Source organism: Artemia franciscana, chromosome 8 (assembly GCF_032884065.1).
Source record: "Artemia franciscana chromosome 8, ASM3288406v1, whole genome shotgun sequence".
In the NCBI taxonomy this organism is placed as follows: Eukaryota; Metazoa; Arthropoda; class Branchiopoda; order Anostraca; family Artemiidae; genus Artemia; species Artemia franciscana.
In genome coordinates, this window is record NC_088870.1 from 47,399,206 (window position 1) to 47,425,002 (window position 25,797).

Sequence of the window (25,797 nt, forward strand, 5' to 3'; positions counted from 1 at the left end):
AAATTGCATCTAATCATTTTGTTCTCTTTAGTTTGAATGAATTTATATTCTCATTTCATTCTTTTCGCCAGTCCTGGTTGAACTTCGTTGAAGTAAGGATGCTAGGGCTATTTTTTTTTTTTTAAGTTTTAAAGTGTTTTTAATTATTTAGTTTTAATTCTCACAATTTGATGTAAGTTCATTTATATATATATATATATGTATATATATATATATATATATATATATATATATATATATATATATATATATATATATATATATATATATATATATATATATATATATATATAGTTTCTCTCTTATTCTTGTATTGTGCTGAAGACGGCCCTTGGACATAGGGCCGAAATATCCACAGAACTAATTTCCACTGTCTTTAAAAGATTTTCCCTATTGTCTCTACTTAGTATTTGTTTACTAATACTTATGAATGATCATGATTCTCTGACTCCGATAGACTAATAGATTGTTTAGCACATTTTTAGCACAACCGTGTATATGAAAGGGGTTGTCCCCACCTCAACGCCACGCTCTTTACGGTAAAGTTTGACTCTTTGTAACAACTCTATTTTTTAAAACAATACAAAACTTTAGCGTAAAGAGCGAGGCATTGAGGAGGGGGCAACCCCTTTCATATACGGAACAATTTCTATTCATTTTAAGCTTTGATGTCGCTCCTTATTTGCAGTTTAAAAAAACTTGTTTTTAATTTAATCAATATAAAAGAAAGAGGGTCAATTTAACAGCTGGATAGTTAATTTTGCATTTCTTTTGCTATTCTATTTTTTTATTTAATGTCTGAATATATAGGGAATTTAGGTTCGAGGGCGAAGATTATCTTGTTATGAAAAAAGCACATTATACATGGCCGTTATAAAAATAAAAACGCGGTATCTATGTAGGTAGGATGATTATTGAGTATCTCTACTCCTTCTCTAAACTATCCTAAGACGTAGAAAATTGCAAAAAGACAAGTTTACATCTGTTATAATCAATGGAAACAATCAATTCTTCTGTAATTACGGCTTGAGTTTGATTTTCTTATAATATTAAATGCATAAAAATTAAATATATTAGTGAGCAAATAATTTGATCTCTTTGCCAGGAATCCTTGTCTTTTAAAATCTACTGTATTTTGCTTCATTTTTAATGCAATTTAATTGTTCTTTTTATTTGAGAGTTTTTTCCTAGAAGTATTTAAATAAACTTATTCTTACTAAAAACTATCCTGAAAAATATTTCCTATCACCCAACCACAGCTGCTTTTTTGACGTGTACCCCCCCCCCCCCTGGAAAACTTTCTTCCGCCACCATTATCTAGGCCTAGTCTTTTTCTTGTATTTCTATGTATTTTGTCTCTTTTGTTTATTTTTGACGGGTAATAAAATAATATGATTATTAATATATACACTGGGGTTCTAGAATCTTATCATAATCAAATCTACCAAAGGGGTTGTCAGATCTTATTTATAATTTAAGTGAAAGGAAAGTAAATAACGATTACTGTTCTATTTCACATTATTTTTTTGAGTCTCGGTCATCTAATGGGGGAAAAAGGTCCCGAATTTGAAGGGGGTCCAATTAAAAGCTTGCCTTGAAAGCTATGAAAATAATGAGCCTAAAAATCGATTTTGATGTGTCAGACCTTCCCCAACCCTTTTAGAAAGTATTTGAATTGGCATCTCCGTCACAAATTATTATTATTATTCTCAACTCATCGTTATATAAACATTATACCTAATTATAAAAAAACAGGGGTTGACAAAGCTTTAAGGAGAGACTTGTAGCCTTCATCACATTAAAAAGAGCCGTGGATCAAACACCAAGCGACATAACAAACTCTAGGTAAAGAGACATCCTTGTAAATAGAAACTGAAACGATAAAAACAGGGTTTTGACTAAAATATATGCTATAACAAAATCTATTATTCATGTCAAGAATAAATGTTCAAAATCCATTAATTCCAAAGTTGTTCATTATTCTTATTAGTACATGAAAAAGGGATATAACTTTATAAACAAGAATATGTAAATTTGAAGCATTTTAGCACAAAAGCAAAATTTCGACTGAAAAGGTCGAGCTTTATGGATGAGGGTAGGTCACCTCGTATTTTGGGCAGCCCTGGATATAAAATTAAACACAAAAAGATATTAAATAAATCATGAGTGTTTTCAGATAAAAATAAAGAACGACATTAAAACTCAAAGTAAACAGGTAGCATTCAGTATATGAGGGTGCTGCCCGCTCCTCAACCTCCACATTTTACCGTAAAGTTTGAATTTTTTCATATTCTATTAATCTATAGAAACAATTTTAATACAGCGACCAAGATCTTTGACATTTTGCCCGAAAATATAAAACCAAACATGACATATTTTTGCTTTGTTCAAAAACTACAGTCTGCACAAGCAAGGATGAGTCACCTAGACTCTTCATTACCTTGTCTATAAAAGATAAATGATTCAATTGGACATTCATGTTAACTCTAAAATTAACTAAGTTAATTCACTTGATCTTTCATGAAATGGTGAATAGTGATGCATAATTGCACATCAGCTATTATGACAAAGGGGTGGTGCGTCATTCTATGGGGGGGGGAGGCAAATATAAAATTGGAAGCAATTATTTTTAAGTGCGCATCAACTATTTTGAAGAAAGGGGGGCAGGTCTTTTGGTAGTTAAAGGGGAGATAACTCCAGGAGTGCATTTGAATGCCTAAATATTAGAATGTATAGAAATAGTTGGCAGAAATAGGGGTATAATCCGTTTTGATTCCGAAATATATTTGTGGTCAAAGCCTTTATCATTGATAATAAAGAGGGGGGCAATAGAACCCCTTCCATCAAGAGCTGTTCCTAGTGTTGGTGGCACCCGGGGAAAAATTAATTATAGCGCCCCTCCTGAGTCAATATAGGTACTTACACTCAAGGTACCTAACGCTACATAGGTACCAAACTCAAAAACTGAAGCTACGTTAGTCATGATGAAATATACCCAAATCTGATAAATGCGATACATCAGTACCAAAATCATGGAAACTGTAAAAGAGAATTATGGAAAGCAGGTCACACATAACACATTATATTAAATACCTAGCGTAACCTAGCCAACCCTATATATTAAATATTTAATTGAAACATAACTACAAAGCAGGTTATCTCACACAGACTAAGCTAATTATCTTTGAGAAGAGATAGACAAACTGGTTTTAAACATATCAAGGACAACAGTGTGGTTGGTATAATACACAAGTACCCCAATATAAGTAGATAAAGCCAAATAAAAGGAAAAAATTCCACCGAATTGGGAAGCCTCTAGTCAGAGGCACCCCTTCCCCAGCAACAGTGCCAGGGGTAGCTTGGTCCAGTTCATCCCCTCATTTGAACGGCACTTTCTTCATTACTACAATCTTAATCTATATACATAAGATTGGGTTTTGGCATAAGATTGGTTTATCTGTCTACGAACACAAAGATGAAAAAAGTGAGGTGGAGTATCATGAGCTTCACAATGAAAATTTTTGAGGAGGAGGGGCATCAAATACTACCACAATTTCTGTTTTCAGTAATTTTAAATGGTATTATTACCCTTTTCTTGTTTACACAAAATGTTTCAATGTATTTAAACATTCAAACATGAGAGGATTCTATTGTAGAGATTGTGGTGGATTCAGCCATGTAGATGATTAAAAATCACATTTAAAAACCCTTTCTATCCATCCAAAATTAATTAGTAAACAAATTATTAAGAAGCTATTCAACAAAACTGCTATTCATCGAAAGTTTTACCAAATATTCAAATTTTGTTCAAGCTTTAAATACAATCGAACATATTGATTCTTAAGCAGAAAACTGAGAAAGAGTAACACCATCATTGATTTATATAGTTTATTAGCAAGAAACCAGGGGTATTATTGGCCTGGTACCCTACATCATATCTTGGTTAGGTCTGGGCATTATTTGAAAAAGATCAAAAATAAAATTGAAAAGACTGATTATTTCAACGGATAAGGAGCAACATTAAAACTTACAAAGAACCGAAATCACACCGTATATGAGGGATAGAGCCCCCAATCTAGTATGTCATATTCTAGGATTGGGATATGCCATATTCTAGGACTGGAACGTGAATAAAATGGGGTTGACACTGCAAATCTACCTGAACATAGTGGAAATTGACCGAATTTGTTTGTTCAAAGTTGGCACTTACAAGCTTTTTTCCCAGTTATATTGTATGAGGCAGTTCATGCAACAGATCTCAAAACCCATTTCTTAAAGACACTCAATTCACTTACTTTGTTAGGGTAGTAACTTTTCAAGTTTGGTTGTCCAATTAGTACAATTAGACTCAACCAAATTGGTTATCGGGACTGGAGTAGTGAGCATTTCCAGCCGAAAAAAATGTATCTTACCTGTGTTTAAAACGGTTTCAAAGTTAAAGAAAATTAAGATTGATTAAATTAAGATTGATTTAATTAGATTGATTGATTAAAACTAAGATTAAAATTTTCAACTGTGTGTCAGTGGTTCTCAACCGGGATTTGCGATACGCATCTTGATGTGCACCAGAAGCAAGGATTATAAAAATAAAATTGGCCCGGCTTGTTCGTCATGAATTCAGAGGAGGATGAGGCAGCAATTCCTGTGAGGGAAAACATGGAAACCACTCGATACATTAATATTTTATGGCTGAAATCAAGAAATGACTAATTTACCGTAGGAGGCATAGGAGCTAGAGAGTATGACTGTAATAATGAACCACAGAAGCATTTAGTTCTAATGCAGAACTAGTCCTTCTAAGAAGTGCACAGTTAAGTGTCATCAGAAGAAAACACAATAAAATTCTAAAAATAACTTAAAAAATCTACAAAAAAGTTTACTTACATCATTCCTAAATGAGCTTTGCTTTACTTTACTACCCAATCCTCCTTATTGTGCAAATTAAAAACCAGCTTATGAGTTTTTATGGTATTTTCTTGTTTCTTTATTGTGCTGATACTGCTTCAATCTTAAAAAGACCCTACAATATATAAATACATCATTACTAAGAGCTCCGTAATGCTTAACTCCCTAACACTTGCTAATGTGCAAAAATAAAGCCAAGCCCAATTATATATTTTTTATGTATCTTGCAGTACATGAATCTTTTGTTTCAATCCAATACCCATAAACTGAATCAATGCTGTTAAATTCAACAAACAGAAAATGCAGGGAAGTATCTAGTTTGGACAATAAATTATTGTTAATATTCATTTAAGATTAAAAACGATTTTTAGTTTTTTCATATTTTAATGTTTATTCCTATTTTTCCCTATTCAAGAGTCTTTATTTTGCATTGAATTTATTTACAATTTACTGGATGAAATTCTTTCTTTATAATTTACAGCAGCTATTGGTTAACCATTGTTTATTTGTTTTTTCTATTTTGTCTGGTCTTGAATATGATTTAGTCAATTATTATAGAACTTTAATTGAATAGCCTATGACTATGAAGACCATTAAGGGGAAGGGGAAACCTATACAATTAAATGGAAAATTAGGCAAATATTTCGGTCAAGACTTCCGGTTGACCGTCCTCAGTGAAGAGTAAACTGATAAAAAAAAAAACAAAAAAAAACTTAAAACAAAACACAAAACTAAAATATAATGACCCTTTCTCAGAAACGGTGAAAGGGTAACTGAATAAAAAACACGTCTAAATGACATTTCACAATTTCTCCATTTGTTTGATTGTGCAACGCTTTCCATATAGATTTTTACTTGATTGTGCAACAAAAATGTATGGATGTATGTGAAAACCAATTGTGCTGTGAAAACCAATTATAGCTCTCCGACTGGTCCAGGTGGGCTTATTACTCCACAGACGTATAAAATATTTTTCTTAAAGGTTGTTCCTCTCCTAAATTTTAAGATCTCCCAAAAATCCATAAAGATAGAGTTCCTCTATGCCCAATTGTGGCTTCTTATAGCTTTCCGACTACCAGATTTGGAAAATGGTTGTCAACAATTTCTCGCCCTTTTATGCAAACGCAAACTTCATTTATTAAAAATTTAGTTAACCTTGTCGAAAAATTAAAAGACATTGATATAAAAAAAGATACGAAGAAAATTAGAAGAAAATGTTGACCAAAAGGACTACAAAGCACAGGCTATAGAAACTGTTATGCGTCTTGTTCGGGTTTGCAATAGTTCCTCCCCATATTTCCCATATAATGGCCAATTTTTCACCCAAATCATGAGTTTACCCATGGGTACGAGCCTTTCACCGTTTTTGGTAACTTTTTATATGGAATATATTGAAAAATTTGTGGATGATGTTATTTCTGTGTGGGATCATAAAGAGGAGTCCTCCATATAATTTGATTTGATTAAATTTTTTAGCACATGGGATTTCACATGGGTGAAAAACCCCATAAATGTGATGTATGTTACAAGTCCTTTTCTCAGACACAAAATTTGAACAAGCACCAAAGAATGCATAATGGTGAGAAACAGTTTAAATGCGATGTATGTTAAAAGTGCTTTTTTGAACTGGGCAAATTGAATAGGCACCAAAGAGTACATACGGGTGAGAAGCCATTAAAATGTGGTGTATGTTACAAGATGTTTTTTACGCTACACATTTGAAGAAACATTAAAGAATTCATATGGGTTGGAAATCGTTTAAGTGTGATGTTTGTGACCAAAGCTTTTCTCAAACACGAAGTTTGAACATTATTGGTATTGATGAATAATGTTTTGTGTGCTAATAGTGTTTTTTTCTAAGCTTTTAGTTTAAATGCAAATCAAAGACTGCATACATTTGAGAAACCTTTCAAATGTGTTTGGTGTGGGAAAACTACTGATTTTAGCAAATTTTACAGGCATCAAAAAGTAATGTGTTAATGTAAACAGGAGTTTAGAGAGACTGCTATAACACATACTCATTCGGAATTCCTTCAATAGTTTTGATAAGACTTAATAGCTTTAATCAAGTATACACCACTGAAATGTCTTTGTTAATGTTTCTTTTTTCTTTTTCTACACCAATTAAGTTTTTCTTTATATATTAGTCATTTGTACAAGTTGGGAAAGTTTTCTTGAAATGTTTTTTGAAAGAAACAAAATACTCTTGACGAGTTGTTTTTACAGGTAATTCAATTTCTATGTTTTCATTGTTTGGTTGAGGCTAGGTGTAAAAATAATTTCAAATAGTCTTGCATAAGGAATAGTCTACTTAGAAGGAAATAGTACTGAAAAAGAGTGATTAAAATTTATTGAAAATCCCATTTAAAACTCCAAATATAGTCGTCGGTTAACTTTAGATTTTTAGCTCTTTTTGTGTCTAATTTTTCAAAATAGGTATTTATTATTTTTTAGACCAAAGGAGCTTTCCTTTTATTCAGTAACAGACAATTTCACTTTATAAATAATTGTCTCAATCAAAGCTCATCAATAGCATTCTCATAGCAGATCTTATTATAGCTGTTGCTAAGCCTTTGGAGAAATACAACCAAAAGATTTCAAGACATGCTTGGAGCCGACTTCATCAGCTCTAGTTACGTTATCATAATTGTATAGTGATATTTTGCTTTTGTTTTTATGGCACTTGGTATTTACCAAGTGACATATAGCAATCGCAATTTCTCTCTGTCTGTCTATCTGTTGGTTTCGGTTTTGCTTTCCAGATAAGCTAGGACGATGAAAGTTGGCAGGCGTATCAGGGATCAGACCATATTAAATTAGAAGTAGTCACTTCCACGATTCGACCATCTGGAGGGGGGGAGCGAGCGAATGAGATAGTTGAGAAGAATTTTAGTTGCCCATAAAACAAATGATTGTTGTTCTTAATTATGGCTTGCTGGTCTAGCGGTATGATTCTCACTGAGGGAACAAGAGGTTTTAGGTTTGAATCCCGGACCACCACCCGATTTTTACATGAAAAACTTCTGAAACTACATCCGAATCGTGAAAATTGAGGTATGTTTATCTTACGAATAGGTGATCGGATCTTAATGAAACTTTATATATAGAAAGATATCATGTCTCAAATGCTAAATTTTTAATTCAGATTGGATCCGGGGACATTGGGGGTGGAGGGAGAAAATGGAACTCTCGGAAACTGGAAATCTTGGAAAACGCTTAGAGTGGAGATATCGGGGTGAAATTTGATGGGAAGAATATGCATAATTTCTAGATTAGTTATTGACATAACCGGACTAGATCCGATCTATTTGGGGGAGTTGGGGGGATTTATAGTGCTTTGGCAAGTTCAACAATAAGCACAAGTTCTAGATGCGTGATTGACATAACCGAGCCGGATTCGGTCTCTCGTCACAAGTGCCATATGAGCTCTTAGCTCTGGTTTTCTCTTTGTAGCGCTATGTCATTTTCTTTTTATACGAAGACTGGTTTTCATTAAATAGTAACAATAATAAATACAAACAACGTTAACTGTTGTCTCCAGATACATTACATTTGGGAATATGTGTTGAAGGCAAATAAAGTGGTCCCATTGTTTGGCTAGTATAATGTCTAGTCCAGAATAAGGTACGCATAAGAGTACTACTTAATTGTTCTGTTGACAGCTTTGAATGACTAGGGAAACAAAGGCAAACCTGATGATAGGACCACCTCTGATGATAGAAAACCTAATGTTTACTTTAAATTTCAAATCGAAGTTCTATTTGAATGTAAAAATTAGAGGAAAAATTTAGAATTTCATGCCCCAGGCCCATTATGATCTCAGCTACCAGGTCCCGAGGTTATTTGCATCAGTCATTGTAAAGAACCTTGGAAACTTAGCCTAAACTATAAAGAAACTTAAACTTAACCAAACTTGACTTCAATCGTCTTAACGAAAAGAGCAGAAGGATAATTTCCAGTTTAAGAAAAAGACATAAGAAATGAAGACACTATTTACTGTTTCCAATCGGCTTGACGATAATATTCGTAAGATTTGGGAGTTGACTCAATTCAAAAACATTGATTGAAACTAAATTTTGGCTGTATCGATGCAAGAACCCCAAAGTTTACTTAGTCTTAAATATGATTGAAAATTATAGTACGTGTGGAGTGGACCACAAAGTTCGAATTTTATTCCTACTCTTTAAGAATACCCCTGAATCACAAAGACCATTTAACTAGAATAAATAGCTCTTTTGAAAGTACTAATAAGAGTTTAGCGCATAGAGCGAGATATTAATGAGGAGGCAAACCCCTTTATTTACGAAATAATTTCTGTTCGTTTTAAGTTTTATTATTGCTCTTTACTTTCAGTTGAAAAAACTGGTTTTTTTATTTAGTTTATTATCGATTTTTTAATAATGCTGGGAGATTCACCCCCCCCCCCTTCATGGAAAATCATCTTCCCCTATGAAAAGATCCTCCCACGTAACTAACTGTCCAGACCCCCCACCCTCCCAACCAGAAATAATCTCTCCTGAAAACGTTTGTCTACTTCCCAATAACCAATACTATATGCCAACAATGGGCAAAGTTCATAACTTGCAGCCCTTTCCCCGAGGAATGTGGGGGATTAATTCGTCCTCAAAAGACATAGCTATTAGAATTTTTGACAATACTAAACAAAATGGCTACCTCAACATTTTGATCCGGTGACTTCAGGAAAACAACGAGCGTTGGAATTTTTTGTGCACTTATGACCCTCAAATTTTTGTCACTTAAAAGGGAACTAGAACTTTTCATTTCCGTTTGAATGAGCCCCCTTGCAACATTTTAGGGCCACTAGGTTGATACGATCACACCTGGAAAAAACAAAAACACATCCGTGATCTTTCTTCTGAAAAAAAAATCCAAATTTTTGTGGATAGGGGCTTGAAACCTCTACAGGAGGGTTCTCTGATGCCATGAATCTGATAGTGTGATTTTTATTGAGATTCTATGACTTTTAGGGTTTTTTTTCTCTTTTTCAATAATAAGGCAATTTTTCCAAGGCTCGTAACTTCTGGTAAGCAGGACTAAACTCAATGAAACATATACATTTAAAATCAGCACAAAATTCCGGTACTTTTGATGTATCTGTTGGTATCAAAATTATAGTTCGTTACCACCTTATTTACAGATCGTTACTCCGAACTGTTTGATAACATTTGGAAGCTTGGCTTGGCATAGAAGATAACAGATAAGCTTGGCAATATTTAACGCCAAAAACTGGCAAAAAAAATTTTCTCCTTGGCCTTAAATTTACAAGGCATTTAGACAAGACCTATGGAGTCCCCCTTTGGTCAGCATGTAAAGACGAAGAAAGCAATTTACAATTTGAATACATTAGTTTGGACCACATGAATACCTGAAAAACTTAAAACTTTAATTAAAGAGGAGAAACTAATGAATGGAGACAAATGAAATGCAAAAATATATTTGAAAATTCAGTCCACATTGATTCGTGATGCCAGAAGTAGGCCCAAGTCTGTTTTGCGGCAAAGTTTCTGGGTGTCAGTAATAGAAAAAATACGCCTTTCAAATGTTGTGAAAGAAGTCCAGCTTTTGAATATTGATTTCCGAACCCCAAATACGAATAACATTATTTTTCTTCGGTCAACTTCATTGAAATTGATCAGCCAGATGATAAGAATGTGTCAAGATAACCTTAACGAAGATAATGAATTCAAAAAGAAAAAGTAAGATTGTATAGATTCGTATTAAGACAAAGGTTTAAATTCTTCTTAGCCGATTCACTTGAAAACTACAAAATAACTGAACCTAAGAGAGAATTTACGTTTTTTTTCGGAATCCCCCTCCAAAAAAAATAAGTCATGAAATAAATTAAGTTGAATTCCTTGTTTTATCTAGACAACAAAAAAGAATTGTTTTTATTTTTTATAACCATTTTCTTTTTAAAAAGAAAGGAGATATTCTAAAAAAAAAATTAATTAGAATTGCTGAATTGTGAATCTAGTTCACTCTTGCTCAGTGGCAAACTGGACAACTGGTATGTTCTCAATAAAAAAGGCACTTCCACCTGAAGATGAAAAAAAAATAAGGAAAGAAATGATCAATAGGTAATATTAAACTTATTGAATCTTATATATTTAGAATTTGCATACGAAATCGACTTTTTTTTTATAATTTATCTGTTGTTATCAAGATTCTGTTTTTAATTTCAGTTTCTATTGGTCAGTGTAGTTTCAGTTTTTAGTTTCAGTCATTCCTTACTTACAGTTTGTTACTACAAACGTTCTGATACGGGGTCAAATGTAATTTTTTGGACTGTATTTATTTCGTTGCTCTTGCAAATGGCCTTAAGAATGGTTAATATGTATGGGAGAGGATGAGAATTTGACTTTTTTCAGACCAATTACCCCTCTCTCATTCTCCTTGATTACGGTTTGCCCCATTCAACCATTTTAAGCATAAACAATTCTTATGATTATGTTTAGGTGGGTGATTATGTCGTTTTGTGTTGGATACTCATTGAAAAATTAGTATTCCCCTATCTTGTCTCCTAGGGTTTTCTTTTTAATTTACACAATTGTTACTCTCATAGCTGTTATCCAATACATTGGTGGTTCTAGACATGGAAGAGCAGGACAGTGCTTGTATTTATATTTTTACACTCTTTTGGTATAATTACCCACTCCCATCTATTATGAGGCCAAAACTAGTACTGATTAAAAACCACACTGAATTCTTAATCCGACCAAGAACGGAAGCCTCCCCTCCCAGTTGAAAACTGCTCCCGAGGAAAACTTAACCAAGGAGAATGTTTCCACTGATGATCATCCAACAGGCAACACAAACTCTTACAGCGGACAAATCTTACAGATAATTCCAACCTAGCTGAACATGTAACCTTACAATATCCCCGTAACACCTCCTTATTTAAAATGTAGATGGCAAAAAGAAAGTGAGAACTTTACATAGGAATGTGTATGTTTTTTTTTTAAGTTTACGACATGGATACCCTGATTGTTTTAATCAAATACACAAGCGGTTCTATACCTTGGCAGTAGGGGGGAGGTTTGTATTATACATTTTTAGACTATTGCAGCATATATTCCCCCTCCCCCAATTATAAGGCCTAAAATCACAATTGATCAATACTAAACCAAATTACTTATAATTTAAATACTTACCACACATGTTTTAGATCAAGCCATCCTTTTTTTTCTCGAAGTCATTTTTATGCGACTCCCTCAGCACGCACAAACTCAACTTAAAAATGTGTCTTACCCATCCTAGCTTCGGGTATGTTTCCAACCAGGGAGTATAAAAATACGTAGAACAGCAGAAACAAAATACAATTTAATTTGTTTCATAGATAGGTTTAAAATCACTTATTCTGTTTTTAAACCTTAAAAATTTAGGATACACTATATGAAAAAAAAGCTACAATTGAAAGGTAATTTCGACTTTGTTTCTTTTATCCACAAACTGATCGTCAAAAATGTAAAAGCACAAACAGTCGTGGAGGAATATATTTTAAAAATATAGTTTTAAATCTCCAATTAATTTTTCGATTTCTTCAAATTTTCCATTTATATATACTCCTACCTTTTTCATAAGAGCTACGAGGTTCTTCAAAGGATTTTTTTGTATTTCTTGAGAATTAAATAATAATAAAAAAAAAAACAGACCAAGTATTAGATTCTTTTTCAAAGATAACTTGTGAAAAAATCATTTTGCTGACTTGTCGGGCTTGAAAGCCCGACAAGTCCCCCCCCCATCCCCCACTGAGCATTACTGGCCTTATAAGCCATAATCTGATCACAAAACAAAGTTTGTCGCGTGAACAGAGACAGATTTTGAAAAAACACATCTAAAAACTAACTTATTGAAGAAATCAAAAGACAAAAATAAAATCTGGTTTGGTCGTATAATTTAAATGACCAGGCTGTTTCAAGCTTTGTGCCATTCATATCTTCATTTATCTATATCATTTTAAAATAGTAATTTTCAGAAATTAGATTTGGGTGTTGCAGTTTATTTTTTATTTAATTACCAATGGTGTTTTTGGGAAAAGAAATTCGTTCACATTCTTGGCCATGTTCAGGCGTATAAACACGGACTTATTATTAAACAATATTAATCCCTGATAAATATATTGAACATTGTTTAAGATAAGAAAATAGCATTAGATTAAAACCAAGAAGATTTTTATATCGGCGCATAGATTTTATAGTTTGCATTTGTTAATAATTAATCCAAGTCAAGCTTGCTGTCAATGACTAGATGAGAAACTAACAAAAAATAAAAAGAATAGTCAAACATAACTTAATACTAAGAGAAACTTCCACAAACAGGCATAGGGCTAATAACTGCAAAACCTTCTAAAGGCCAAAACTTCATTTGCATTTTATTGAAAGTAGCTTTTATCTTGAGTAGTCTGTTGTATCATAACATGAATAAAAAAAGAAAAACAATCATAGTATTGAACAGGATTCTTGAAAAAAAAAATCACAGACTGTTTATATATAATGATATTCATTCCATATAATGATATACATCTCATTTAGTTAAAATTATTATTTAATTGTGCTTTGGCTTGATATTGTTTAATTTAATATTTTTGTTTCTTTTACGACAATGTTTATATAAAAACTACTTCTTTCCTAATTTCTCGACATTAAATTGTTTTAGTTGGGAGGGGGAGGGAAGAAGAGGGTAATAAAATGAGTATTCTTTAAAAAATCCTTGTTCTTCTGCAAAACAAAAAAAAAATGGCTTGCTACTAAACTTTCAATTTTCAACTGTATGAGCTAGCTTTGATTTTTCAATAGCAATATCTTCCATACAAAAGGGCCTGGGAAAAAAGATCCTTAGAAGCTATCAATTAATGGGTAATTAAATAATAAAAAATAGTTCCTGTGGTGGCGCAGTGGATTTGACCTTAGCCTGGTAATACGGGACCCAGAGATCGAACGACGCTGCAGGAATGTTCTGCTGGGCCGACGCAGGGACCTTAGCAGTCAAGAAGCGTCATTAATTCTTAATAATAAATAAAAAACTAGTTTTTCTTAACTGAAACTAAGGAGCGTCATTAAAACTTAAAACGAACAGAAATTACTCTGTGTATGAAAGAGGCTGTCCCCTCCTCAACGTCTCGCTCTTTACGCTAAAGTTACTTACTGTTTAATAAAGTAAGATAGAGAGAAAGAGTAAAACTTAAGCGTAAAGAGCGAGACGTTGAGGAGGGGACAGCCTCTTTCATAAACAGAGTAATTTTTGTTCGTTTTCAGTTTTAATGTCACTCCTTACTTTCAGTTAAAGAAAAACTTTTTTTTTTAATTTCTAAACGTTTTTGAATTAATACATGTTTGATTTTGGCTCCCCGCACATAAATTATTAAAATGAAATTTGCATATTTATTCTTTTTTTGGCTAAATGGCTTTTTTTTTAGTTTTGATCAGACGATTTTGAGAAATGAGGGGTGGGGAAGGAGGCCTGGCTGCCCTCCAATTTTTCGGTTACTTAAAAAGGCAACTAGAACTTTTAATTTTTAACGAACGTTTTTATTAGTAAAAAATATACGTAACTTAAGAATTAACTTACGTAACATACTTCTAAAATCTTACATTTTTATTATGTATATGAGGGCGTTTGTTCCTTCGTTAATACCTCGCTCTTTACACTAAAGGTTAAGTTTTGTCCCAATTCTTTAAGAATGACCCCTGAATCAGAAAGGCCGTAGAATAAATAGTTGAAATTACTAAAAATACTTTAGCATAAAGAGCAAGGTATTTAGGAGGAGAAGAAACCCTAATATGCGTAATAATCTCTTTTCGTTTTACGTTTTAATGCTACTCCTTACTTTCAATTGAAAAAACTTTTTCATGTTTATTTTTTCATTGTTTTTTTAAATAGTAATGCTAGAAAATCTTGCGCCTTTTTCATTGAATTTCTCTTCCCCCATGACATTTTCCTCCGAGAAAAGATCCTCCCACATAGCCCCCTCTCCTCCAACCCCCTTCCCCCCCCCCAACCAAAAAATCCCCCTGAAACCGTCTGCTTACTTCCCAATTACCATCACTGTATGTAAACGCTGGTCAAAGTTGTAACTTGCAGCCCCTCCCCCGGAGACTGTGGGGATGTAAGTCATCCCAAAGACAAAGTTTCTATGGTGTTTGACTATGTTGAAAAAAATGGCTATCTCAAAATTTTGATCAGTTGACTTTGGGAAAAAATGAACTTGGGAGGGGGCCTACGTGTCCTCCAATTTTTTGGTCACTCAAAAAGGGCACTAAAATTTTCATTTCCGTTAGAATGAGCCCTCTTGTGACATTCTAGGACCACTTGGTCAACACGATGACCCCTGGGGAAAAACAATAAAACAAATAAACAAATAAACACGCACCCGTGATCTGTCTTCTGGAATAAAATACGAAATTCCACATTTTTATAGATAGGAGCTTGAGGGTTCTCTGATAAGAGATCCCTAATGCGATGGTATGATTTCTCATAATGCGATGGTATGATTTTGTTAAGATTCTATGACTTTTAGTAGGTGTTTCCTCCTATTTTCCAAAATAAAGAAAATTTTCTCAGGCTCGTAACTTTTGATGGGAAGACTAAATTTGATGAAATTATTATATTTAAAATCAGCATTAAAATCCAATTCTTTTGATGTATCTTTTAGTATCAAAAATCCGTTTTTCAGAGTTTCGTTTACTATTTAGCCGGGTCGCTCCTTACTACAGTTCGTTACCACGAACTGTTTGATAAATAATATTACAGTGCCAGTGATGACTTTTTACTTCTAAATCCAAGCTTACGGTCAATGGAGGCTTCAACATTGCTCATCTTTAAGCATACTACATACGCTATTTTTTCCTTAACTTGCCACACATACTTTTCTAAAAATTACCATTAAACCCTGAAAATATTTCTTAAATTGCTTACTCGAAAGCACTATCAATTTTTTAAACGAAGACCAGAAGTCACACTAACAGAAAAATCATCAAAATCATGTTGAATTCCATCTTAATCGGGTTGACCAGCATAGAATCCCAGGATAAAAGCAGTACGTGAAAACAATTATATAATGTAATATGAAAATTCCCTCTGTCGCCAGTAAAACCATTAAATAAAGAAAGCTTTCCTTAGTACTTGTCATTTAAACACCAAATAACCGACATTCTGATGGTCTCATAGCAAAGTCAAAACATCCCAAACTTATAGCAACTCCTAACATGCAAATGACATGAATAATAATAATAATAAACTAAAGTTAGCGAAAGAACGAGCTTTAACTTTAACTAAACACAGTAAGCATACTTGCCTTAAATTTGTGTGAATTTTGTCTTAAACATACTAAAGAGTAAAAAAACATGTTAAACTTCTTATTGACTGTAAAACTCGGCAACTTTGTCATGATGAATCAGTAATAACTTAGTAGTTAGTTAACATAAGTGTCATTCCTAGGGTTAGTGGTGCCTAGGATTAAAACATAATCAGAAACAGCCGAATAAAAAGTGAGAAATTATGAGTAATGTGGGTACCCCCTCAAGAAAAATGAGCAAAAATCAAATTAAATAATCTACAAAACATAAAACTATCACAAATGACTCAATAGATACATGAGATCCAAAACAAACAGAAATTATAGTAAATAACCGATTAAAACTCCAAACGATCAACGATCGAAAATAAACACGAGTAGGGCAGACGACCCCCATGGCTTCTCAAGGCCACAACACAATTTGGACTTTACTGAAAAAAAATATTTTCATATTTTTATCTTTAATAAACAAAAAAATAATAATGCTTTAAGGAGTAAATATCAGCATATGTATATTAGGCTAACAACCCACATTCATTTGCATTTTTGTCCGTAAAGTGCAAATTATGATCTGCCCATGAGAAACCACAGGGGTTGTCAGTCCTGTTCATGTTAGTTTTTGTTTGTTTGATTTCAAAAAATAATAACAATATATTGTGCCAATATCGTTCGTTACAACGGCACCGCTATTGCGCTGCTTACCATGTAGTCTTATAGTAATAAATGCTAGTGGACATATTGTCTTTTAAGGAACCTGACAGATTTATTTGACTAACAATAGCTTCCTTTCGTTTCACAAAAACAATAATTAGGTACTTTCCTTTCTATTACTGCTTATATTCGACTCACTTTTCTGGATAGTTGAGTCCTATATTGTGATCTATCTATCAAATTATTTTTTCCGGCAAAAAAAATTCAAATTTACTATACCATGTAATATATGAAAAGATACAATAAAATTTATATAGGAAAATACTCTCATCTATATTGATCACAGTAGCCTACACATAGCTCTTAAAACCCATCTTTTCTTTTCATTTTTTAATAAGTGATTTTCAATTTCTAATTCCAAGCTTCCCACCTCATTTAATATTGTCCACCTGAGTTTACTGTGTACACCTTTATTCCCCTAAAATGACGCTCAAAATCTTCTGAAACTTACCCTTGCACAAAAAATTACTGTTAAATTTCGCAAAATATAACTTTATTAACGCAAAATATAAATATTAACGCAATTATTGTTTATTAACGCAAAATATAAATTTCAAAAAAAGAACTTACTTATACTATTTCTTCTTAACTGATACAATCAGGCTCAAAAGCATCTATCAAATTTTGCAAGTCTTCATTACTCATAAAGTTAAATATTTTTTCAGCACATTCATAGGGTAACTCAGGATAGCCGTTAAAGAGAGAATTGAAACATCTATTGGCCGGTTCAAGTAACTTATTCCTTTCCATACCCTTTCTGAATTGATTTTTTAGTATGCTAGCATATGATGGAAATTGCGTTTCATATCTTGCTGTTTTTGAAACTTCCACTACATTTTCATTCCTCATAAATGCTGCTAACGAACTTGTTCCTTTTACCAAAATGTCGTAAAGTGAAATATTGGACTTAGCAATTTTCTCATTCCTTAATTTTGCTAGTTCTCTCAAACAATGATCCTGGGTTTCTCTTTCAAGAGAACCATACCTTGTTGGTGTGGTACTCATCAATCGTATATTTTTTTCGCTTAAATATAAATTTGCCGTTTTCATTTTAACTAAGAGGCAACCAATAAGTTTAACACATGTTTCACTCAATGCATCCCTTAAATATAAATCAAGAGCCTTACGACCATCTTTACAAGTAATGTTTATGTCAGACCCATGTTCCAGAAGCTCTTCAACAGATTCATCAAACCCATTAATACAAGCATAGTGAAGGGCTGTTCTGCCATCATTATCTTGAGAGTTAACTCTAGCACTATATTTTAGCAGCAATTTTATAATGTATCTGTGATTATCAGGATCATGAAGATGTTCACAATAACAAGCATAATGCAGTGCTGTTTTCCCATCCTTGTCTCTAGAGTTAACTCTGGCACCACGCTTTAGCAACAGTTTCACAATGTACCCGTGATTTCCATAAAATTGTCCACTACTGATGAGCATGATGAGCGGAGTTTTTCCCTTTTTATTTCGGGCATTTATATCAGCTTCATTGCTTATCAATAAATTGGCCATTTCTACCTGTTTAATAATAACTGCAATATGTAAGGGTGTTAAACCTTTTCCGTTCCTGCTACGACCAAATAGCATATTAACATTAGCACCATACTTTAAAAAGTCGTCAACGATCTTGACATATCCTTTTTCAACAGCAGATCGGAACAACTCTCTGTTATTTGCATCTTCGGGGATTACACTAAAACCATATTCTAGAAGGGCCTCAACAACCTTTTTAGCATAGCCAAACACTGCAATTTTAAGAGATTCTTGGTTGCTTTTATTATCAATATCTGGGCTATACTTCAAAATATTCTGAATAGTCAGTAAACTTCTGTTTTCAACAGCGAGGCGTAGTGCAGTTTAGCCATTTTTATCCTGATAAAATGTCCCGGGAGACACTCAATTCACTTACTTTGTTAGGGTAGTAACTTTTCAAGTTTGGTTGTCCAATTAGTACAATTAGACTCAACCAAATTGGTTATCGGGACTGGAGTAGTGAGCATTTCCAGCCGAAAAAAATGTATCTTACCTGTGTTTAAAACGGTTTCAAAGTTAAAGAAAATTAAGATTGATTAAATTAAGATTGATTTAATTAGATTGATTGATTAAAATTAAGATTAAAATTTTCAACTGTGTGTCAGTGGTTCTCAACCAGGATTTACGATACGCATCTTGATGTGCACCAGAAGCAAGGATTATAAAAATAAAATTGGCCCGGCTTGTTCGTCATGAATTCAGAGGAGGATGAGGCAGCAATTCCTGTGAGGGGAAACATGGATACCACTCGATACATTAATATTTTATGGCTGAAATCAGATAAATTTAAAACTGGGGAAATGACTAATTTACCGTAGGAGGCATAGGAGCTAGAGAGTATGACTGTAATAATGAACCACAGAAGCATTTACTTCTAATGCAGAACTAGTCCTTCTAAGAAGTGCACAGTTCAGTGTCATCAGAAGAAAACACAATAAAATTCTAAAAATAACTTAAAAATCTACAAAAAAGTTTACTTACATCATTCCTAAATGAGCTTTGCTTTACTTTACTACCCAATCCTCCTTATTGTGCAAATTAAAAACCAGCTTATGAGTTTTTATGGTATTTTCTTGTTTCTTTATTGTGCTGATACTGCTTCAATCTTAAAAAGACCCTACAATATATAAATACATCATTACTAAGAGCTCCGTAATACTTAACTCCCTAACACTTGCTAATGTGCAAAAATAAAGCCAAGCCCAATTATATATTTTTTATGTATCTTGCAGTACATGAATCTTTTGTTTCAATCCAATACCCATAAACTGAATCAATGCTGTTAAATTCAACAAACAGAAAATGCAGGGAAGTATCTAGTTTGGACAATAAATTATTGTTAATATTCATTTAAGATTAAAAACGATTTTTAGTTTTTTCATATTTTAATGTTTATTCCTATTTTTCCCTATTCAAGAGTCTTTATTTTGCATTGAATTTATTTACAATTTACTGGATGAAATTCTTTCTTTATAATTTACAGCAGCTATTGGTTAACCATTGTTTATTTGTTTTTTCTATTTTGTCTGGTCTTGAATATGATTTGGTCAATTATTATAGAACTTTAATTGAATAGCCTATGACTATGAAGACCATTAAGGGGAAGGGGAAACCTATACAATTAAATGGAAAATTAGGCAAATATTTCGGTCAAGACTTCCGGTTGACCGTCCTCAGTGAAGAGTAAACTGATAAAAAAAAAACAAAAAAAAAAACTTAAAACAAAACACAAAACTAAAATATAATGACCCTTTCTCAGAAACGGTGAAAGGGTAACTGAATAAAAAACACGTCTAAATGACATTTCACAATTTCTCCATTTGTTTGATTGTGCAACGCTTTCCATATAGATTTTTACTTGATTGTGCAACAAAAATTTATGGATGTATGTGAAAACCAATTGTGCTGTGAAAACCAATTATAGCTCTCCGACTGGTCCAGGTGGGCTTATTACTCCACAGACGTATAAAATATTTTTCTTAAATGTTGTTCCTCTCCTAAATTTTACGATCTCCCAAAAATCCATAAAGATAGAGTTCCTCTACGCCCAATTTTGGCTTCTTATAGCTTTCCGACTACCAGATTTGGAAAATGGTTGTCAACAATTTCTCGCCCTTTTATGCAAACGCAAACTTCATTTTTTAAAAATTTAGTTAACCTTGTCGAAAAATTAAAAGACATTGATATAAAAAAAATACGAAGAAAATTAGAAGAAAATGTTGACCAAAAGGACTACAAAGCACAGGCTATAAAAACTGTTATGCGTCTTGTTCGGGTTTGCAATAGTTCCTCCCCATATTTCCCATATAATGGCCAATTTTTCACCCAAATCATGAGTTTACCCATGGGTACGAGCCTTTCACCATTTCTGGCAACTTTTTATATGGAATATATTGAAAAATTCGTGGATGATGTTATTTCTGTGTGGGATCATAAAGAGGAGTCCTCCATATAATTTGATTTGATTAAATTTTTTAGCACATGGGAATTCACATGGGTGAAAAACCCCATAAATGTGATGTATGTTACAAGTCCTTTTCTCAGACACAAAATTTGAACAAGCACCAAAGAATGCATAATGGTGAGAAACAGTTTAAATGCGATGTATGTTAAAAGTGCTTTTTTGAACTGGGCAAATTGAATAGGCACCAAAGAGTACATACGGGTGAGAAGCCATTAAAATGTGGTGTATGTTACAAGATGTTTTTTTACGCTACACATTTGAAGAAACATTAAAGAATTCATATGGGTTGGAAATCGTTTAAGTGTGATGTTTGTGACCAAAGCTTTTCTCAAACACGAAGTTTGAACATTATTGGTATTGATGAATAATGTTTTGTGTGCTAATAGTGTTTTTTTCTAAGCTTTTAGTTTAAATGCAAATCAAAGACTGCATACATTTGAGAAACCTTTCAAATGTGTTTGGTGTGGGAAAACTACTAATTTTAGCAAATTTTACAGGCATCAAAAAGTAATGTGTTAATGTAAACAGGAGTTTAGAGAGACTGCTATAACACATACTCATTCGGAATTCCTTAAATAGTTTTGATAAGACTCAATAGCTTTAATCAAGTATACACCACTGAAATGTCTTTGTTAATGTTTCTTTTTTCTTTTTCTACACCAATTAAGTTTTTCTTTATATATTAGTCATTTGTACAAGTTGGGAAAGTTTTCTTGAAATGTTTTTTGAAAGAAACAAAATACTCTTGACGAGTTGTTTTTACAGGTAATTCAATTTCTATGTTTTCATTGTTTGGTTGAGGCTAGGTGTAAAAATAATTTCAAATAGTCTTGCATAAGGAATAGTCTACTTAGAAGGAAATAGTAACTGAAAAAGAGTGATTAAAATTTATTGAAAATCCCATTTAAAACTCCAAATATAGTCGTCGGTTAACTTTAGATTTTTTGCTCTTTTTGTGTCTAATTTTTCAAAATAGGTATTTATTATTTTTTAGACCAAAGGAGCTTTCCTTTTATTCAGTAACAGACAATTTCACTTTATAAATAATTGTCTCAATCAAAGCTCATCAATAGCATTCTCATAGCAGATCTTATTATAGCTGTTGCTAAGCCTTTGGAGAAATACAACCAAAAGATTTCAAGACATGCTTGGAGCCGACTTCATCAGCTCTAGTTACGTTATCATAATTGTATAGTGATATTTTGCTTTTGTTTTTATGGCACTTGGTATTTACCAAGTGACATATAGCAATCGCAATTTCTCTCTGTCTGTCTATCTGTTGGTTTCGGTTTTGCTTTCCAGATAAGCTAGGACGATGAAAGTTGGCAGGCGTATCAGGGATCAGACCATATTAAATTAGAAGTAGTCACTTCCACGATTCGACCATCTGGAGGGGGGAGCGAGCGAATGAGATAGTTGAGAAGAATTTTAGTTGCCCATAAAATAAATGATTGTTGTTCTTAATTATGGCTTGCTGGTCTAGCGGTATGATTCTCACTGAGGGAGCAAGAGGTTTTAGGTTTGAATCCCGGACCACCACCCGATTTTTACATGAAAAACTTCCGAAACTACATCCGAATCGTGAAAATTGAGGTATGTTTATCTTACGAATAGGTGATCGGATCTTAATGAAACTTTATATATAGAAAGATATCATGTCTCAAATGCTACAGTTTTAATTCAGATTGGATCCGGGGACATTGGGAGTGGAGGGAGAAAATGGAACTCTCGGAAACTGGAAATCTTGGAAAACGCTTAGAGTGGAGATATCGGGGTGAAATTTGATGGGAAGAATATGCATAATTTCTAGATTAGTTATTGACATAACCGGACCAGATCACATCTATTTGGGGGAGTTGGGGGGATTTATAGTGCTTTGGCAAATTCAACAATAAGCACAAGTTCTAGATGCGTGATTGACATAACCGAGCCGGATTCGGTCTCTCGTCACAAGTGCCATATGAGCTCTTAGCTCTTGTTTTCTCTTTGTAGCGCTATGTCATTTTCTTTTTATACGAAGACTGGTTTTCATTAAATAGTAACAATAATAAATACAAACAACGTTAACTGTTGTCTCCAGATACATTACATTTGGGAATATGTGTTGAAGGCAAATAAAGTGGTCCCATTGTTTGGCTAGTATTATGTCTAGTCCAGAATAAGGTACGCATAAGAGTACTACTTAATCGTTCTGTTGACAGCTTTGAATGACTAGGGAAACAAAGGCAAACCTGATGATAGGACCACCTCTGATGATAGAAAACCTAATGTTTACTTTAAATTTCAAATCGAAGTTCTATTTGAATGTATCAGAATTTTAATTAACACAATCTCTTAAACCTATATAGTTCTTGTCCTATTGATTCAATATTATTAAGTCATGCTTGCAGAACTCATTAATAAGCAAACCATACTTGTTAGGCTAACTATTAAGTTCTCATATGCCCCCCCCCCGTCACACAAGTTGACAGAGACAAATCAGTTAGGTACTCGAACCTTTTAGGACTACTGATTGAAAAGAAATGTTAGGCAAAGTGAGAGGGAAGTACCCATGAATATTTCTTGCGGAAGGCCCAAAAATAGAATACAGTCAAAATTATTTGATATGCAAGTATACAAAATTTTTCTCAGAGTAGTATGCAGAGGCATGAAGTATGCGAAGAAGTATGCAAAAAATTTTGGAAAAATTTAGAATTTCATGCCCCAGGCCCATTATGATCTCAGCTACCAGGTCCCGAGGTTATTTGCATCATTCATTGTAAAGAACCTTGGAAACTTAGCCTAAACTATAAAGAAACTTAAACTTAACCAAACTTGACTTCAATCGTCTTAACGAAAAGAGCAGAAGGATAATTTCCAGTTTAAGAAAAAGACATAAGAAATGAAGACACTATTTACTGTTTCCAATCGGCTTGACGATAATATTCGTAAGATTTGGGAGTTGACTCAATTCAAAAACATTGATTGAAACTAAATTTTGGCTGTATCGATGCAAGAACCCCAAAGTTTACTTAGTCTTAAATATGATTGAAAATTATAGTACGTGTGGAGTGGACCACAAAGTTCGAATTTTATTCCTACTCTTTAAGAATACCCCTGAATCACAAAGACCATTTAACTAGAATAAATAGCTCTTTTGAAAGTACTAATAAGAGTTTAGCGCATAGAGCGAGATATTAATGAGGAGGCAAACCCCTTTATTTACGAAATAATTTCTGTTCGTTTTAAATTTTATTATTGCTCTTTACTTTCAGTTGAAAAAACTGGTTTTTTTTTAGTTTATTATCGATTTTTTAATAATGCTGGGAGATTCACCCCCCCCCCCTTCATGGAAAATCATCTTCCCCTATGAAAAGATCCTCCCACGTAACTAACTGTCCAGACCCCCCACCCTCCCAACCAGAAATAATCTCTCCTGAAAACGTTTGTCTACTTCCCAATAACCAATACTATATGCCAACAATGGGCAAAGTTCATAACTTGCAGCCCTTTCCCCGAGGAATGTGGGGGATTATTTCGTCCTCAAAAGACATAGCTATTAGAGTTTTTGACAATACTAAACAAAATGGCTACCTCAACATTTTGATCCGGTGACTTCAGGAAAACAACGAGCGTTGGAATTTTTTGTGCACTTATGACCCTCAAATTTTTGTCACTTAAAAGGGAACTAGAACTTTTAATTTCCGTTTGAATGAGCCCCCTTGCAACATTTTAGGGCCACTAGGTTGATACGATCACACCTGGAAAAAACAAAAACACATCCGTGATCTTTCTTCTGAAAAAAAAAATCCAAATTATTGTGGATAGGGGCTTGAAACCTCTACAGGAGGGTTCTCTGATGCCATGAATCTGATAGTGTGATTTTTATTGAGATTCTATGACTTTTAGGTTTTTTTTCTCTTTTTCAATAATAAGGCAATTTTTCCAAGGCTCGTAACTTCTGGTAAGCAGGACTAAACTCAATGAAACATATACATTTAAAATCAGCACAAAATTCCGGTACTTTTGATGTATCTGTTGGTATCAAAATTATAGTTCGTTACCACCTTATTTACAGATCGTTACTCCGAACTGTTTGATAATATTTGGAAGCTTGGCTTGGCATAGAAGATAACAGATAAGCTTGGCAATATTTAACGCCAAAAACTGGCAAAAAAACTTTTCTCCTTGGCCTTAAATTTACAAGGCATTTAGACAAGACCTATGGAGTCCCCCTTTGGTCAGCATGTAAAGACGAAGAAAGCAATTTACAATTTGAATACATTAGTTTGGACCACATGAATACCTGAAAAACTTAAAACTTTAATTAAAGAGGAGAAACTAATGAATGGAGACAAATGAAATGCAAAAATATATTTGAAAATTCAGTCCACATTGATTCGTGATGCCAGAAGTAGGCCCAAGTCTGTTTTGCGGCAAAGTTTCTGGGTGTCAGTAATAGAAAAAATACGCCTTTCAAATGTTGTGAAAGAAGTCCAGCTTTTGAATATTGATTTCCGAACCCCAAATACGAATAACATTATTTTTCTTCGGTCAACTTCATTGAAATTGATCAGCCAGATGATAAGAATGTGTCAAGATAACCTTAACGAAGATAATGAATTCAAAAAGAAAAAGTAAGATTGTATAGATTCGTATTAAGACAAAGGTTTAAATTCTTCTTAGCCGATTCACTTGAAAACTACAAAATAACTGAACCTAAATGAGAATTTACGTTTTTTTTCGGAATCCCCCTCCAAAAAAAAAAGTCATGAAATAAATTAAGTTGAATTCCTTGTTTTTTCTAGACAACAAAAAAGAATTGTTTTTATTTTTTATAACCATTTTCTTTTTAAAAAGAAAGGAGATATTCTAATAAAAAAAA

The 25,797-nt window shown here is 33.2% G+C and overlaps 1 long non-coding RNA gene across 4 annotated transcripts in view; it reads right to left on the bottom strand.

The window, feature by feature from the left end:
- Positions 1 to 25,797, bottom strand: part of LOC136030499 (uncharacterized) — a 105,991-nt gene that overhangs the window by 52,731 nt on the left and 27,463 nt on the right. For all 4 annotated transcript variants that reach the window (XR_010618299.1, XR_010618301.1, XR_010618300.1 and 1 more), the window contains exons 3-5: positions 19,451 to 19,586; positions 9,580 to 9,746; positions 4,885 to 5,020 (exon numbers count right to left, since the gene is read on the bottom strand). This is a non-coding gene — a long non-coding RNA (uncharacterized LOC136030499). The remainder of the gene's footprint in view (positions 1 to 4,884; positions 5,021 to 9,579; positions 9,747 to 19,450; positions 19,587 to 25,797) is intronic.